Source organism: Canis lupus, chromosome X (genome assembly GCF_011100685.1).
Source record: "Canis lupus familiaris isolate Mischka breed German Shepherd chromosome X, alternate assembly UU_Cfam_GSD_1.0, whole genome shotgun sequence".
In the NCBI taxonomy this organism is placed as follows: Eukaryota; Metazoa; Chordata; class Mammalia; order Carnivora; family Canidae; genus Canis; species Canis lupus.
This window is the reverse complement of record NC_049260.1, coordinates 120,125,788-120,141,447: the sequence shown is the minus strand read 5'-3', so window position 1 is coordinate 120,141,447 and position 15,660 is coordinate 120,125,788. Positions and strand designations below refer to the sequence as shown.

The window sequence follows — 15,660 nt, the reverse complement described above, 5'->3', positions numbered from 1 at the left end:
ATTTCTAGAAGAACAGGGACAGGATTCAAGGCCAGAGATGACACCCTTCCACTCAGACCAATTCCCCAGGGCACTTTACTGGAGGAGCAGCAGGAGCTTTGTGAGCACCAGGGTCCATCTTTACCTGCTTGGACACAGGAAGCTTTACCTGAGCTCCCCCGGCACGCATGCGCGCGCACGCGCGCGCGCACACACACACACACACACACACACACACCTTGCTTCTCTGCCCATTGCACAGATTTCTAATATTTCACTCCTCATGCTGTACTGTACGTATCCACTGATGCTTTGTGTGGTTCGATCTGCGCTTCCTAAGGGCGAGGGCTGTTTCACCGTGTGGCACCAGCATGCAGCAGCCTAGGCAACTCAGTCTATGGATAAATGGAGACAGCATCACCCTCACAAACTTTCCTGACTTTGGAGAGGCTAGTCTTTGGCTGTTGAAGGTACCCCAACCTCTCTTCCTTCCTGGGGCTGATTTTTGCATATCTGTGTCATTTTTAATTAATGTATATATCCCTAAATAATGTCATTTTTGTGTGATCTTGACCTTTTACACATAAATGCAATGTTTCCACAGTCTTCTGCCCTCTGCTCTGCTCACACGGCAGGGTTGGGGGAGCCATATAAGTAGACGTGTGGAGCTGTACTTTTTCACCACTGCATAGAAGTCCGTTGTTCCACCCTGTGTCTTCTGAACTGGTTCCAGGTTTCACTATTCTGTTCTGCTCTAACAATCTTTTAAATGTCTCCCACTTCACGCACAGTTGTTTGAGAACTGCAATGGTAGCTTTGGATAATGATCATGGCTTCCATTTACTGACCCTCCACTATGTGCCAGGCATTGTTCTAAGCACAGATCGACTCATTCGACCCACCCCTCTCCCCAACAACCTTATAAGACAACTACTATTATGATCTTCATAGGAAAACACACAACCCCAGAGAACAGGAAGGTTAAAGAACATGTCTGCTAAGAATTGTCAAAGTTACAGTTCAAACCCAGTCAGCCTGACCCTCTTGAGCACTAACATATTTGTGGCTCTGGTTCTCTAGTAGATGATCAAATGAAAGAGGAGGAATGCTTACACAGTTGAATGCAAAAGGTCTTCTTGGAATTCCATCTCTATGTTATAAAATTGGCTGGTCACAAACAGAACTCCAGTCTCCATTTTACAGACGAGTAAACAAATAGTGCCTCTTCTCCCCACATCCATGTTTGGGAGGCACTGAACCAGTACATTCCTTCTGGTTTGGCCACTGCAATGTTGCTTAGTACCACGGAAGAGTCTTTTCAAAGCATATCCAAAAGACAGAAAAACTTCATTATTGTGGACAAAAATAAAGACCCCATGAGGTCCAACTGTGATGTAAGGAGGCTTTTGTCAAAATGCTTATCAGAGCACACGTACCTGGAATGCTTCCTCAAAGCAGTCCCTTTTGGTGGTGTGCACTTATTCTAGTAACAATACCACTATTCAAAGTATTTTTTTAAAGATTTTATTTATTTATTTGGGAGGGGAGAGAGAGAGAGAGAGAGAGAGAGAGAGAGAGAGAGAGAGAGAGAGAACGAACAGCATGAGTTGGGGGAGAGGGAGAAGCAGACTCCCCGCTGAGCAGGGAGTTGGATGCGGGGCTCCATCCCAGGGCCCCAGGATCATGAGCTGAGCCAAAAGCAGACGCTTCACCAACTAAGCTGCCCAGGTACTCCATCACTATTCAAATTATTCTTCAAGTTCTTCTTTTGAAACTGCCTTTAGAGTGTAGAGCTACATAAGACCTCATCTCATGAATTTTTACCATATCTCAGTTTTTCAATGAAAAACAATGCTTCCCACAGCATGGGTGCCCACTCTATTTAACAGATGGGCCTCAAAATTATTTTGGCCTAAAGCCAAATGCCCAGTCCTCACTCAAAGATTTGATACCACTGAGGATTTTTTTTTAAAGGTGCCTGAAGGCAACTCCAAAGAGTTCCAAAAATGGGCTGGATAGTTTTGGGGTTTCCTTCCCCTTCTCTAAACAAGCCAGAAGGAAAAAGCAGCCAGTGAGGTTTTTGAATGTTGCCAACTGTTGCAAATGCTGGGCCTGATACATCTTTATTAGTCCCAATTTACAAGAGCAGGTTGACCTTGAAGGTTAGCAGGGATCAGCAGGACTAGCTAGCCTGCAACGGGTAATTTGCCCTAACGGTTAAGACGAGTGTCTAAAGGGATCTCCAAAGGCTAGCTTCATTAGAACCCTTGGGGATTCAGAAAGAGAAAGACATGCAGTGACCCAGAGTAGAGGACTAAGTCGTAAGTACAGTGGCAAGCCACACAAGCTATACAAAAAGGTAAAGGACCGAACACATGAACACACGCTTATAAAAACCTGCCACTAAGTGTGGAAATGAGGCAAGGATGACTGTTTTTTTTTTTTAAGATTTTATCTATTTATTTGACAGAGACAGCACAAGCAGGGGGAGCAGCATCAGGAGAAGCAGGCTCCCTGCTGAGCAAGAAGCCCAACACAGGGCTCTGTCCCAGGACCCCACAACCTGAGCTGAAAGCAGCCACTTAACCCACTGAGCCACCCAGGTGCCCCAAGGATGGCTGCTCTTAATGCTTGCATTCCATAGCTCTTAAAGATACTAGCAAGCTTCATAAGGTAAGAAATAAAAGTCATGGGACGCCTGGTGGCTCAGTGGTTGAATGTCTGCCTTTGGCTCAGGTCGTGATCCCAGGGTCCTGAGAGCAAGTCCTGCATCAGGCTCCCTGCATGAAGCCTGCTTCTCCCTCTGCCTATGTCTCTGCCCTTCTCTGTGTGTCTCTCATGAAGAAATAAATAAAATCTTAAAAAAAAAACAAGAAAGAAAGTCAAAACATATTGAAATAAGTAAAACTGTATTCGTAAACAACATGATCATGTATCAAAAAAAAAAAAAAATCCTAAGAACACTGTAGAACTACCAGAACTGGTAAGTAAACTTAGTAAGGTTGCAGGATATGCAGATCAACATAAAAATTAATGAGATTTGTATTGCTAGCAATGAACAAATGGACATTAAAGTGTAAAAAAAACTCGTGTGTAATATAAAAAAATGAAATCTTTAGGGATACATTTAACAAAATGTGTACAAGAACCATGCATGGAAAAGTATAAAACACTGAGAGAAATTAAAAAAGACCTAGACACACACTCAAGGATCAGAAGACTCAATGTTATTATAATGTCAATACTGATCTAGAGATTTGATACCATCCCTATCAAATCTCTATGGGCTGTGTTGCAGAAACTGACAAACCAATTCCAATTCCGAAATTTATATGGAAAGCCAAAGGACCAAAAATAGCTGAAACCACCTTGAAGGGGGGGAGGTTGGAGTACTTACACTATCCAATTTCTAGACTACTAAAAATGCCTCAGTAATCAAGACAGTGGGATTCTGGCAGGACTAGTTAGCCTGCCCAACAGGCAGTTTGCCATAATGGTTAGAGAAGCATCCAAAGGAATTGCCAAAGATTGGTTTCAGAATCAGACCCATTTTTTTGGAGGTCCTAGCAATAGTCCATTGATTTCTAACAAAGATACCAAGGTGATTCACTGGGGAAAAGGATAGTCTTTTCCACCAATGATGCTGGAACAAATTGATATCCATATGGAAAAATAAGTGAATATTGACACTTACTTCACACAATATACAAAATCAAGTCGAAATGAAGCATAGAAGTATTCGTTTTCAGGGCACCTGGGCAGCTCAACCAGTTCAGCATCCGACTCTTGATTTTGGTTCAGGTCGCAATCTCAGAGTCATGAGATCGAGCCCCATGTCAGATTCCGCACTCAGCGTGGAGTCTACTTGGGATTCTCGCCCTCTGCCCCTCCCCTTCCCCTGCTTGCATGCACTTGATCTTTCTCTAATACACAAATAAATCTTTTAAAAAGTATTCATTTTATATTGCAGCATCACAAACTTAGTAACTGTAAACAACACATATGAATTATCAGTTTCCGTGGGTCATTGGTCAGGAGTTGGCACAGTTTAGCTGCATCCTCTCCTCAAGATCTCACAAGGCTGGAAACTCAAGGAAAGGGGATTATACAGGGTATGAGTGGCGGGGTGGGGGGGGCAGGGCACAAGAGATCTAAACGTAAGTGTGAAAACTACCGAAGTCCCAGGACACAAGGGAAAATCTTTGTGAACTTAGGTTAGGTAAAGGTTTCTTAGAGCACAAAAAGCATAAACCTTAAGAGAAAAAAAAATGACAAACCTGACTTCATCAAAATTAAAAACCTTACTCTTTCAAAGGCCCAATTAAGAAAATGAAAGGGTAAGCTGTAGTTTGGGAGAAAGTACTTGCAAATCATAGATCTCACAAAGGTCTTATAATCAAAATATGTAACGTACTCTTATAATAATAAGACAGGCAATCCAATAGGAAACAGGCAAAAGATTTGAGCAGATGCTTCACCAAAGATGATAAACAAATGGTCAGTAAGCCCATGAAGACATACTCACCTTCATTAGTCATTAGGAACATGCAAATTAAAACCATAGCGAGCTACCACTACACACCCACTAGAATGGCTACAATTTAACCAGAGAGACAATAACAAGAGTTGATGAGGGCATGGGCTGAAGCAGAACTCATACTTCATTTTGCCAGTGAGAATGTAGGTTGGCACAAGGACTTTGGAAAATAGTTTGATGGCTTCTTGTAAAACTAAACATACACTAAGCATAACGCCCAGCAACGCCGCACCTAAGTATTTACACAAGTGAAAAAACAAGTCCACACAAAGACCCTTAAGCAAATGCTCATAGCAGCTTTATTCACTGAGCCAAAACTGAGCCAAAAACTCAGTCAACTCAATGTTCATCAACTAGTGAATAAATAAATCACTGTGGAACACTACTCAACAACAGAAAGTCACCAACTGTGGATCCGTGAGACAATATGGATGAATCTGGAAAGCATTACGCTAAGTGAAAGAAGCCAACCACAAAACACTATATAAACCTACCCTCAACACATCTCAAAGAGGTAGTAGTATTCAGACCACAGTCTCTAACCATAATGCAGTGAAGTCAGAAATCAGTTCTAAAAATACATAGAAAATGTGTCTGCAAATTTAAAAATATACTTCTAAACCCAAGGGTGAATGAAAGAATCACAAGAGAAATGAGACTATACTAGAACTAAATAATAATAATTCTATGCGTTGAAACATCCAAACCACAAAATAAATCCAAAGAGAGGAGAAAATGAGCAGTGATTTCCAGGATAGATTTTAAGTGAGGGGAAAAAAAAACAAGAGGCTGAATAGTGTATGTAGTATGCTTTTTTGGTGTAAAGGGGGAAATGCAAATGCACGTGCACACGTGTGCACACTTGCTCAAATTTGCAAAAGAAGAAACAGCGCTCGCTTTGGCAGCATATATACTAAAATTGGAATGATACAGAGAAGATTAGCATGGCCCCTTAGCATGGATGACACTCAAATTTGTGAAGCATTCATACAAAAAAGAAGAAGAAACAGAAATAGAAACTAACACCTACTAATACTGATTACCTGGGATGGGAGGTGAGGGGGCTAGAAATAGAATGCCTAGCAAGAGACAGGGATGGAAGTAAGGCTTTTTGGAATATACCCTGATGTAAATCTGAGTTTAAAATAATATAAAGTCTTTATTCATTAAAATTAATCAAAAAGAAGAAAATAGAGAATATAATTATATTCATTCATTTCCACATACTGACACACATCATATGGCATAACCACAACTGACAAACCTCTGGTAAGGCTAAGGAAAAAAAAAGAAGGCAGAAACAATATTAAGATTTAAGAATGAAAAGACAGGGATACCTGGGTGGCAGAGTCAGTTAAGCATTCGACTCGTGGTTTTGGCTTAGGTCCCTCGGGGTCGTGGGATTGAGCCCCGAGTCTGGCTCAGTACAGAGTCTGCTTGGAAATTTCTCTCCCTTTCCCTCTGCCCCTCCCACTCATTTTCTCTCTCTCTCTCTCTCTCTCAAATAAATAAATCTTAAAAAAGAATGAAAAGACAGATATTAACCACAGAAATGGCAGATATTAGCTGGTAGTTTAAAATATTCTCACACCAAATACACCAGGCCCAGGTGGCTCTAGGGGCAAGCTGTACCAACCATTCAAGAAACGGGTAATTCTAATCTCACAGGAACTTCCAGTGACCACAAAAAGGCAATGCTCTCAACTCACTTTACAAGGCTAGCAAACGGATGCTAGGCAAAGACTGTACAGGAAAGCCAAATCTTACCCTCAGGTACAGATGTAAAAATTCTGAAGAAAATATTGCCAATCAAATCCAGCAGTAAGAAACCGGCTGGTTTCACACCAGCAGGCAAACCTGGTTAATGCTACAACGTTGTATTAGAAAATCCCTTAAAATACCCCATCATCTTAACAGGTTCTAAGGGGGGGGGGACACAACCAAACACCAAAAAAACAGAGCTCTGTAAAGGCAGAAAAGGGGTCTGATAACATTCAACATCCACTTAGAAAAAAAAAAAAAAAACAAAAACAAAACCATCCACTTAGGCCAAAATGAATGGTGTGCCTACCTGAAACCTGAAGCAAACCTAATACTTTATGGTGGAATGTGGAACACACGATGCCTTCTCAGGTGCAGCTTCTGGGCCCCACCCCAAAGTCCCGAAGTCAGAAAGTCCAGGCTTGCCACCAGGGAGCTTGGCATTTAGGAAACGCCCTCAGGGGATTCTGAGGAGGCTGGCCACCCCAAAGTCCAAGTGCCAGCGACAGAGCCCCGGAGGTGCGGCATCACCCGGAGGGGAGCCTGTCGCCGCCACCACTGCAGCCCGATCGCCCGCCTGGCAACCCACCGAGTCAGAATGTGCATCTGGACCCGAAGTGCGGGTGATTCTCAGCGCACTCAGGTGGGAGACGCGGCCCTACAGCGGCTGCTCTCCAGCTGGGCCCCACCCCGAGCACTGCACAAAATGCACCTGTTTGCTCTCCCCCGAGATTAAGAGTTTTCAGATGAACGTCTGTGGGTGGGGCCTGGGCAGGTCAGTAAAGCTCCCAGGTGGGGCGGCAGGTCAGTAAAGCTCCCAGGTGATTCTAAGGAGCAGCCAGCGTGGCCAACCACTGCTCTGCAGTATGCCAGCACGCGGAAAGTTCTCTCTGGGGACTCCGCATCCTCTTGGGTGAGCCAGAGAAGAAGGGCGCGAGCCTCAAGTTCTTTGAAGATCCCCGCCCACCCCACAAGGAAGAAAGCCTGCATGTCGCACATAGACGGGTGGCTAATTCTTCACACTTACCGAACCGGAACGGAGAAAAGAAGGGTCTGCAAAACGAAGTAGGGACGTTGTGAGGATTCAAATGGGATGACTGTAATCGCAATGGGCAAAGGGCTGGCCACAGCTTACACAGGATCGCTAATGCAAGTTATTACTGAGGCCACGGCGGCTCTAACAGCTCTTCAGGCAAGGACAGCAAATCTGATGACATCATCAGCAGATCAAGGCCAGAACGTAACTTTCAAAGCTGCGCTGTCCAACAACCGGAGCCACTAGTCCGTGCAACTCCTGAACACTTGAAATATGGCTAGTCCAAATTGAGGGGCGCTGTAAATGTAACGTACGTGCCAGAGGTTGCCAACTTCCTACCAAAAAAGGGGAGGGGAGACACCTCTCTGATAATTACACTGATTACACATGGAAATGAGAACCTTTTGGATATACTAGGTTAAATATATTATCAAAATTGACCTCATCTGTTTCTTTTCTAATGCGGCTACTAGGAGCATGCATTACACATGTGGCTCAAGTTATCTTTTTTTTTTTTAATTTTATTTATTTATGATAGTCACAGAGAGAGAGAGAGAGAGAGAGAGGCAGAGACACAGGCAGAGGGAGAAGCAGGCTCCATGCACCGGGAGCCCGATGTGGGATTCGATCCCGGGTCTCCAGGATCGCGCCCTGGGCCAAAGGCAGGCGCCAAACCGCTGCGCCACCCAGGGATCCCCTCAAGTTATCTTTCTAATGGACCGCAAGGTCTCCAAGGGTCACGGGGAAGCCAGGATGGGAACTACTACTTCAACCAGCCTTCTCAAACTTCACATACAGATCACCTAGGGATGTCATTAAAATGCAGATTCTAGTTGGGTAGATCTGAGGGGCCCTCAGATTCTGCATTTCTCCTAAGCTCCCAGGAGCTGAGGAAAAGCAGAGGCATCAAGACAATTATCAACAAGGAAAAACTGTTTTGTGGCAATGTGAGTGACGGGAACCTCTGGAGAAGTGACCGTGTCCTGTCAGAGTTGATAACAGCAAAGAAAGGAAATGGCCAGCAGGGTTGCACTCAGCCTCAACTTTAAAAACGTAGTTGTTATGCCTCACAGAACTCCAAAGACCTGAGGGCCAGCTCCAATTGCCCTCCATCTGGGGACTCCATTCCTCTCTGATTGGGAACCATCAATGTGGGCAAGGAACACTTCAGGACAAGAAAGTTCAAAAAGGAACGTCAACTGAGGTTTCTCAAACCCTGCCTGCCACATAACTGATGTCAATGGCAGTGTCCTCCTACGGTCTCCGTGAAACCAAGTGTGGATCGTCCTTCTCACTGTGACCCAATACTACTGACAAGTCATGGTTGGGGGTCACTGCCATGCAGGTACATGACTTCTTTCGGCAAAATGGCTCAGGCCAATTCCAGGACTGCTGGAGTGACAGCACAGTCCCTGTTCTCCTGAGTCCCCCCCTAAATCATCTCAGGCCCATAAAGAAACTTAATGGTCAGACGAGGGTATTTCAAGCACCACCTTCTGATGCCATGAATCCCCTTTATGACCACCTCGGCCTCAAGAGCTCCCGTGAAGGGAAAAGCATGGCAACATGACATAGCAGCTCTGTTCCATTTTAAGAGGCTCTGGGAAACAATGCTTCCTCCTCACGGAAAGCCCAAGGGCATGATATCAATATGTAACAATCATCACAAGCTAAAGAAAGGACGTCACTGTGCTGCCAAGGTCTGCAGGCAAGGGAATAAGAACAGAATGAGTTACACACAAGTTACTTTTATTTTTACTTTCAATTATTACCCTTCTACTTCCCTTACTCCTTCCCATCCCCAAACAACACCAACAAGGAAAGCAAAAAATGAACCTATTCTATAAAAAAGGCTCATGACAGTAGTCCAAAAATCCAGAGGTTGGAAATGCAATGTGTGAGACCTCTCCCATCACTGGACCCAAAGAACTTTCCCCCTCATTTGCTAATTATCCATGACAAGGAAGGCCTAGCATGAGATGAGCTCCGTTTCATCTGGCAGTCAGGGGATATGGTCTCTGTACAGACAATCGAATTCGTGGAAATGAACACATCCAAACAACTCTGAGCAATCCCCTCCTTGTCCAGTTCAAGTCAAGGAGCATTTACTAAATGGCTGCTGTGTGTTAAGGGCCATGTTGGGTTTTGCCTGCCCAGGAAAAGAAAAAAACCATCTCCAACCTCAGCTCCCTTCTGCACAAGCTTAGATGAAAACAAGTAATACTGGTATCAAGACAAAGAGTTGAGGAGCAGCAACACTGGATGACCAGGACATAAGTCCGGGGCATTGCAAAGAGCTACTTATGGAGCCATTTCAAGATACTGAGAAATGACTTGAAATAGCAAGAAAAGAGCACTCTGCCCTAGTTCTACAGGAACACGAAAGGCAGCACAGACCTGGAGTGCAATCAAGGCTCTGTATTTCTTTCCATCCTCACCCCCTGAGTGAGAACATCCAGTCCAGTATGGATGGTGAAGCTTGGCAGGGCCTCCAGCCGCACTGAGGAGCTAATGCAAGGTGTTGATTTGAAAAAGGAAAGATTTTAATTCTGAAACACTTCAGGAAAAGGCAGGCAATATTCCCTGGTGCAGAGATTGTCTTGCTATTGCCCTATGATTGTTGGTTATATGATACTACCATTTTAGGAATCAATAAAATGGAAGCTCATGAGGGGTACTGATGACTTCAGGTCCATCCGAGAGAGGCAATAAAACACTCGTGTATTTCAATACTGACAGAAGAGGGAAAGCAAGGGAGAGGCCCACCCTACAGCTATGGGGTAGGTGGGCCAAGAACAGGAAGGACCCTGCTCTCCCATATTTAGTTTTCCAAATAGCGGCAGCTTCTATGATACATGAATGCGGTACTAATCATGCTGCACAGCCCACAACGGGTACTGGTGTACATGTGATCCTCTGGAAAGCTCTGAGAACTCGGTGGGGCTCACCACTCTGTCTTAAAAATGGAAGAGGCAGCAGCAGTGAGGTAGGAGGACTTATTCCATGTCACAGAGTGAAGAAGCAGAAGTGGGACTTGGGTCCGGCTCCTGGAATCCAAACTCAGGATGCTTTCAGCCACCTCACACAGAGGGCTTCTTTACTGTTCCTTAGATAAAAACAAAGAAAGTGCTAGTGGATGATACCAATGTTCTCACGAGGTGCCTGCTGCATTCTTAAAAGGATGAGGTCGTCCAGGTGCTCAGGTGAACTGTAAACATTTAACATGAAAAGCTGTCCTCCGACTGCAGGACAAAACTAGATCTCATCTACTAACTCCAACCCGGCCTTCTGGTCCTCCTGCCTTCAAAGTGGAGGAATGGGAAAAAGGCCTCTCTTGATCTAGTCATGTTTGGACAATAAACAAAACATGGCCTCAAGTAATTTCTGAGTCCAAACAGTAAAGGGAGCTCAACACTGCAGGAACTGTGGACACTGCTGCCAATGTCACCTGAGACTAAAAGCCTGAGTCAACCATGAAATGTAGAGAAATGGCTAGAAAAAAAAATCATGCTTACTGGATGTCCAAAAGTGTATTAGGACGTGTCTAGAAGTATTTCTTTTTCTTTAAAAACACACAAGGTTTGCGGGGGAGGGGGGAGCCTGACTGGCTCAGTCAGTTAAGCGTCCAACTCTTAATTTTGGCTCAGGTCATGAGCTCAGGGTCGTGGGATGGAGACCCAGGAGTCAGGCTTCGTGCTCAGCGGGGAGTCTGCTCCAGGATTCTCTCTCCTTCTCCCTCTGCCCTCCCACTCATATCCTCTCTATCTCTCTCAGATAGATAAATAAATCTTTAAAAGCAAACAGTGGGGGGCACCTGGGTGGCTCAGTGACTGAGCATCTGCCTTCGGCTCAGGTCATGATCCTGGGGTCCTGGGATCGAGTCCTACATCGGGCTCCTTGCAGGGAGGCTGCTTCTCTCTCTGCCTAGGTCTCTGCCTCTTTCTTTGTGTCTTTCATGAATAAATAAAATCTTTAAAAAAAAACAACAAATAAAGCAAAGAAGGGAGTTCCACGTAGTTCTAGTCAGTAACAGCCAACTTTTCTGGAGTACCTACTATGTGCAAGACACAATCCTAACCACCTGACATAGATTATCGCCCAGTCTAGCCAACAATCCCCTGAGGTAGGCACTATTAATATTTTTTTTTCATTTTACAGATAAGGACACTGAGGCACAGGGGTAAGTAACTCACCCAAAGTCACACAGGTAATATTAGAGTCAGGATTCAAATCCAGAGGCAATACCTTACAGGCAAATGGCAACCCCCTGTCCCTCCCCCATCTGCCAAAAAAGAATAATGAACTGAGAAACTAGAAAATAAGGAAAGCAGAACTTCAAAGAGGTCAGAAGCAGGGAAGGGAAATTACTAAAGAATAATGAAAGCAACCTCTTATTCTTCTATAAAATGGGAAAAACTTTAGAAATAACAAGAAACTCTGGCCTTTGAAATCCTTTGGCCAGTTCAAAATGCTGCCTCCTAAGCCTTGAAGAGGCTCTGCTTTTCTCTTGATTTTGGAGCCCTCAAAAACAGCAAGAACCACATGTTCTTTCAGTGGTTTTTAAAGTAACTACATTTTGTTAATCCTCCTTTCATTTTGGAACAAAGAATATTTGAGTATTTTTTTTTTAGAACTTTCGTCACTTTTCAGAACCTGTAAACACGAAAACATTTGCTTTGAAGCCATTGAACGTACAGCATATGAGAGAACTGAAAAGGTACTACAGATGAACTTGTATAGGAAGTTATCACGCATGCCATTTTACTAGTGCTTTAGTTTTTAAGACGTCCAAGGCTTCCTGACACTACAGCTAACATCAAAATGAACTCATTTCTTTACAAACCACACAACCCAAAGATTCAGATGGTAGGTTCTCAGGACTAACCAGAGTGCTGGAAAAGAAATCCACTTGTAAGGTAGCCTGAGGCAGGCAGGCACTGGCATGAAATCAACAGGGAATACTGACCTCAGCAGAGCCTTCTGTAGCTAAATCTAGTTAAGGGAACCACTGAGCCAGGGAGCGATTGGAAGACCACCTCCCTACTTGCTTGAAAGCACTTACTGTTTGCATTAAGAGAAAAGAAATGCAAGTAAATATGAGGCTGGGAAGAATTTACCATCTAAGAGGCAATTGCTGGAGAAATGATGACTCCATAGAATCTCTTTGATTTAGACAGATTTGCTTTTGGATTTCATTATTTGCTTTAATGGAGCAGCAGCTGACACTCTAAAACCTAACAATTCAATATAATTCCCAAGTCACTCTCAAACATGCCAGCCTGTTTTATTGACATCATAGAGTTTCAGAGCTCTATTTTTCTGCATAGTGCTCATCTCCAATAGAAAATATATCATTGCTTTTTTTTTCCCCTTGATCTGCTTCCCCACACATAAGTTTTGTAAGGCAGGGACTTCGTCAATGGTGCTGTGGGCTGTCTTCTCAGGGCTTGGGATTAAGTGGGCACACTATGGGCGTTCTGGGTTTAATGGGTAAATGAGGCCACTGACAACTTAATAAATATAAGTTAGAACTTTAAGGTAAGGGGACCAAATGTTTAATAGCGTTCAATAACTAGAATCTAAAAGCCCCAATCAATCTCCTCTACTTCCACTGGTCTGAATCTACTCCATGGTGTGGAATCTCTCAAGGATAGATTTGGTTTTGTGAAACAGCCAAACGTCATCAAGTCAAATCTGGTGAGTAATAAGTGATCATGCACAAGATATATGTTGATGAAAGCAAAACGTGTCTATAAATTAAGATGTGTAATTGTCTTCTTTGGCTGGTAAACTGGTTTTGAAGGAAATTCAAAATGGTTCAAACTACAACAAAATCACTGGCTTAGTCTCAAGACTCTAAGGTGGATACTTAACAAGGAACAAAACTAAGCTGTCATTAGAAAAAAAAAAAAAAAACCACCCGGGGTTAGATGCCTAGATACTTCCCAGAGACCTGACTTATGGTATTAGCTTCACCATTCGGTTGTCCCAAATCCCGGGTCACATTATTTAAATACTATACAACGTTACACTCTCTGGGCCTCAGTTTCCCCATCCTGGAAATGAACTACCTATGAACTTCAACGTCCCAGTCAATCCTAATATGCCATGATTCCTTTCTCGGGCAGGTCTGTTAGGTCTATTTAAAAACCAGTCACAATCCACTCCACTTCGTACTCAGTATGCGTCTAGAAGGCCCATAATATAATCTTTGCAGCAGATTCATTTCATATTTGCTTAGGCAAAAACTAAAATTAGTTTTCACTTCCTGAGCGCAGCAGAAGACAGTGAAGGGAGGCAACCCGGCAAAGGGCGCTTGCTCGCGCCTGTGCATACTTCCGACTGCGTATCAGGGAACTAACCGTTCCCTCTCTGATCTCTCAACTGTTGCAAAAGCAGATAAACCTCCCGTGCGTGATACAGAAAGTGTTCGGAGCGCCCACCGAGGCTTCCCGGCCAGCGCCGGGCTGTGGCCGCTCCGCAGGACCCATGGGGGATGCGGCGGGCACCCACCCCGGGCGGAGGGCCAAGGCGAGGACCAGCCGCGGCGCGTCGCCGGGGAGGCAGGACGGCCGCCCAGCCCGCTCGCCGCCCCAGGCGGGGAAGCAAAGTCCGGGAAGCGGCCGCGACGCCCCCAGGGTTCCCCCCGCGGCCCCGATTCCCCGTCCGGACCTTCGCCCGCCGCCGGCCCGGGACCTTGGGCGGGGAGAACAGGAGGAAGCCGGAGGCACCTGCCCCGCGGCTCCCCGGCCTCCGTCAGCCCCGGCCGGCAGGGACAGCGAGGCGCTCGGGCGAACCCCCCCACCTACACCCGCGGGTGCTACGAGAACCCGCGGGACCCGTCGGCCCGGGGAGTCCCAACTTCCTCCTCCCGGCCCCCCCCCCCACACACACACACAGGTCCCCGCAGCGCCCGGCTCAGAGCCAGGCCGGCCCGAGCGCACCCACCTCGGGGTCCGGGCGCCACCGCGGTTGCCAGGCTGCTCGCCTCCCGGGCCCCGCTCCGCCCCCTCCAGGGCCCGCCCCCTGCGGCCGCCCCGCCTCTGGCCACCGCCCGCCGCCCTCCTCCGCGCGCCGGTTGGCGGGGGAGCATCACGTGACATGGGCGAGGCGGGCGGAAGGCGCTGGGAAAGCCTCGGCCACGGGCCCGAGGGGCGGGGCTCTTCCCCCGGGGGGCTGCTGGGAAGCCCCCTTTGAAAGGTCCGGCGCCTGGAGGCATCTGGTAGTTGTAGTTCCAGATACGCTGCCAGTGGGCAGGGCCCAGATGCTAGGAGCCGCCCCAGTAAGGGAAGTTGGCCTGGGAGCCAGCCGAACGGAGGCCGCTGGGAAGCGTAGTCCCAGGACTGCTCTGCGTCTCATTGTTTGGCTCCAATAAAGGGGAAATCCAGAGGGAGAACCCCTCTGTATAAAACTTTAGCCGATGTCAATAAACGGAGCTGTCATTGAGCGCGTACAGGGTGGGCTGCGTGACGCTGAGATGCTACAAGGGCCGGGGGAACAAATGTCACTGACCCTGGCACAGAATCTGCAATTCACAAGCCGAATGAACAGCTGAGGTGGACTCCGGGCGGTGCCAGCATCTTTCCAAGAACTCTCTTGAGACTTAGTGAAAGGAAACATTTCAGGACGAAGTTCCTTCTGCTTTTTTGAGGTTTGGGGAAGGCGATCACTAATACAGTAAAAAGAAAGAAAAAGGGGGAAAAAAACCAGAAGGAAGACAACTTTAGGAAGAGAATTCCGTGCATAACCGAATGAAACAAGCTTAACATAACACATAGAAAAATAGGTTTAATATTCCTTGCGCTGCATAGTAATTATATATATATATACATATACATGTCAAAGAAATGATGCTGCATAGGAGCACTTTACCATCTTTTTACTCTTGGATTTATTAGTACTCCAGCATCTAAAAATAATTGTTTTACCTGATACCAATGTATGTGTTCATATGAATTTACATACGATCATATATCACTATATGTATACGCACACTATACACACTGAACCTACAGAAGAGTCCAAACTTCTTAGGTGAGGAACAAGGCCCTTCAGACTCCAACCCACTTACCCTGCCAATGTGCCTCTTCTCTCTCTTCGCCCCAAATTCTGGTCTAATCACAGAGAACTCCTTTCTATTCTCTGGATGCACCATGTTCTTTTCTCCTTCCAGCCCTTTACACTTGCTGTTTCTTTCTCCTGGATTGGCCAAACTCCTGGAAGGGCGGCAGAACAGCACTTGTTCCTGGGCCAGGAAGAATTAGCTCTCCCAGAGCCCTTCTCATCGCACTGATGTCATCATTTGCTTACATGTCAGCCTGCCAGCTCCCCTCCCCAGACTGGGAAC

At 45.8% G+C, this 15,660-nt stretch overlaps 1 protein-coding gene and 1 non-coding gene across 4 annotated transcripts in view; one reads left to right on the top strand and one right to left on the bottom strand.

Annotated features, from left to right (window-relative positions):
• MTM1 (myotubularin 1) overlaps nucleotides 1–14,339 on the bottom strand; it is a 96,534-nt gene extending 82,195 nt beyond the window's left edge. For 2 of the 3 annotated variants that reach the window (XM_038588540.1, XM_038588543.1), the window contains exon 1: nucleotides 14,262–14,339. The gene's annotated coding sequence lies outside the window, so the exon portion shown is untranslated. Of the gene's footprint in view, nucleotides 1–7,304; nucleotides 7,382–14,261 lie in introns of those variants that run through there. The other variant, XM_038588542.1, reaches the window with a different exon arrangement.
• LOC119868600 lies at nucleotides 5,406–5,512 on the top strand. Its single transcript, XR_005386591.1, has one exon. It is a non-coding gene; the product is annotated as a U6 spliceosomal RNA (small nuclear RNA).
• Nucleotides 14,340–15,660: the final 1,321 nt, after the last annotated feature.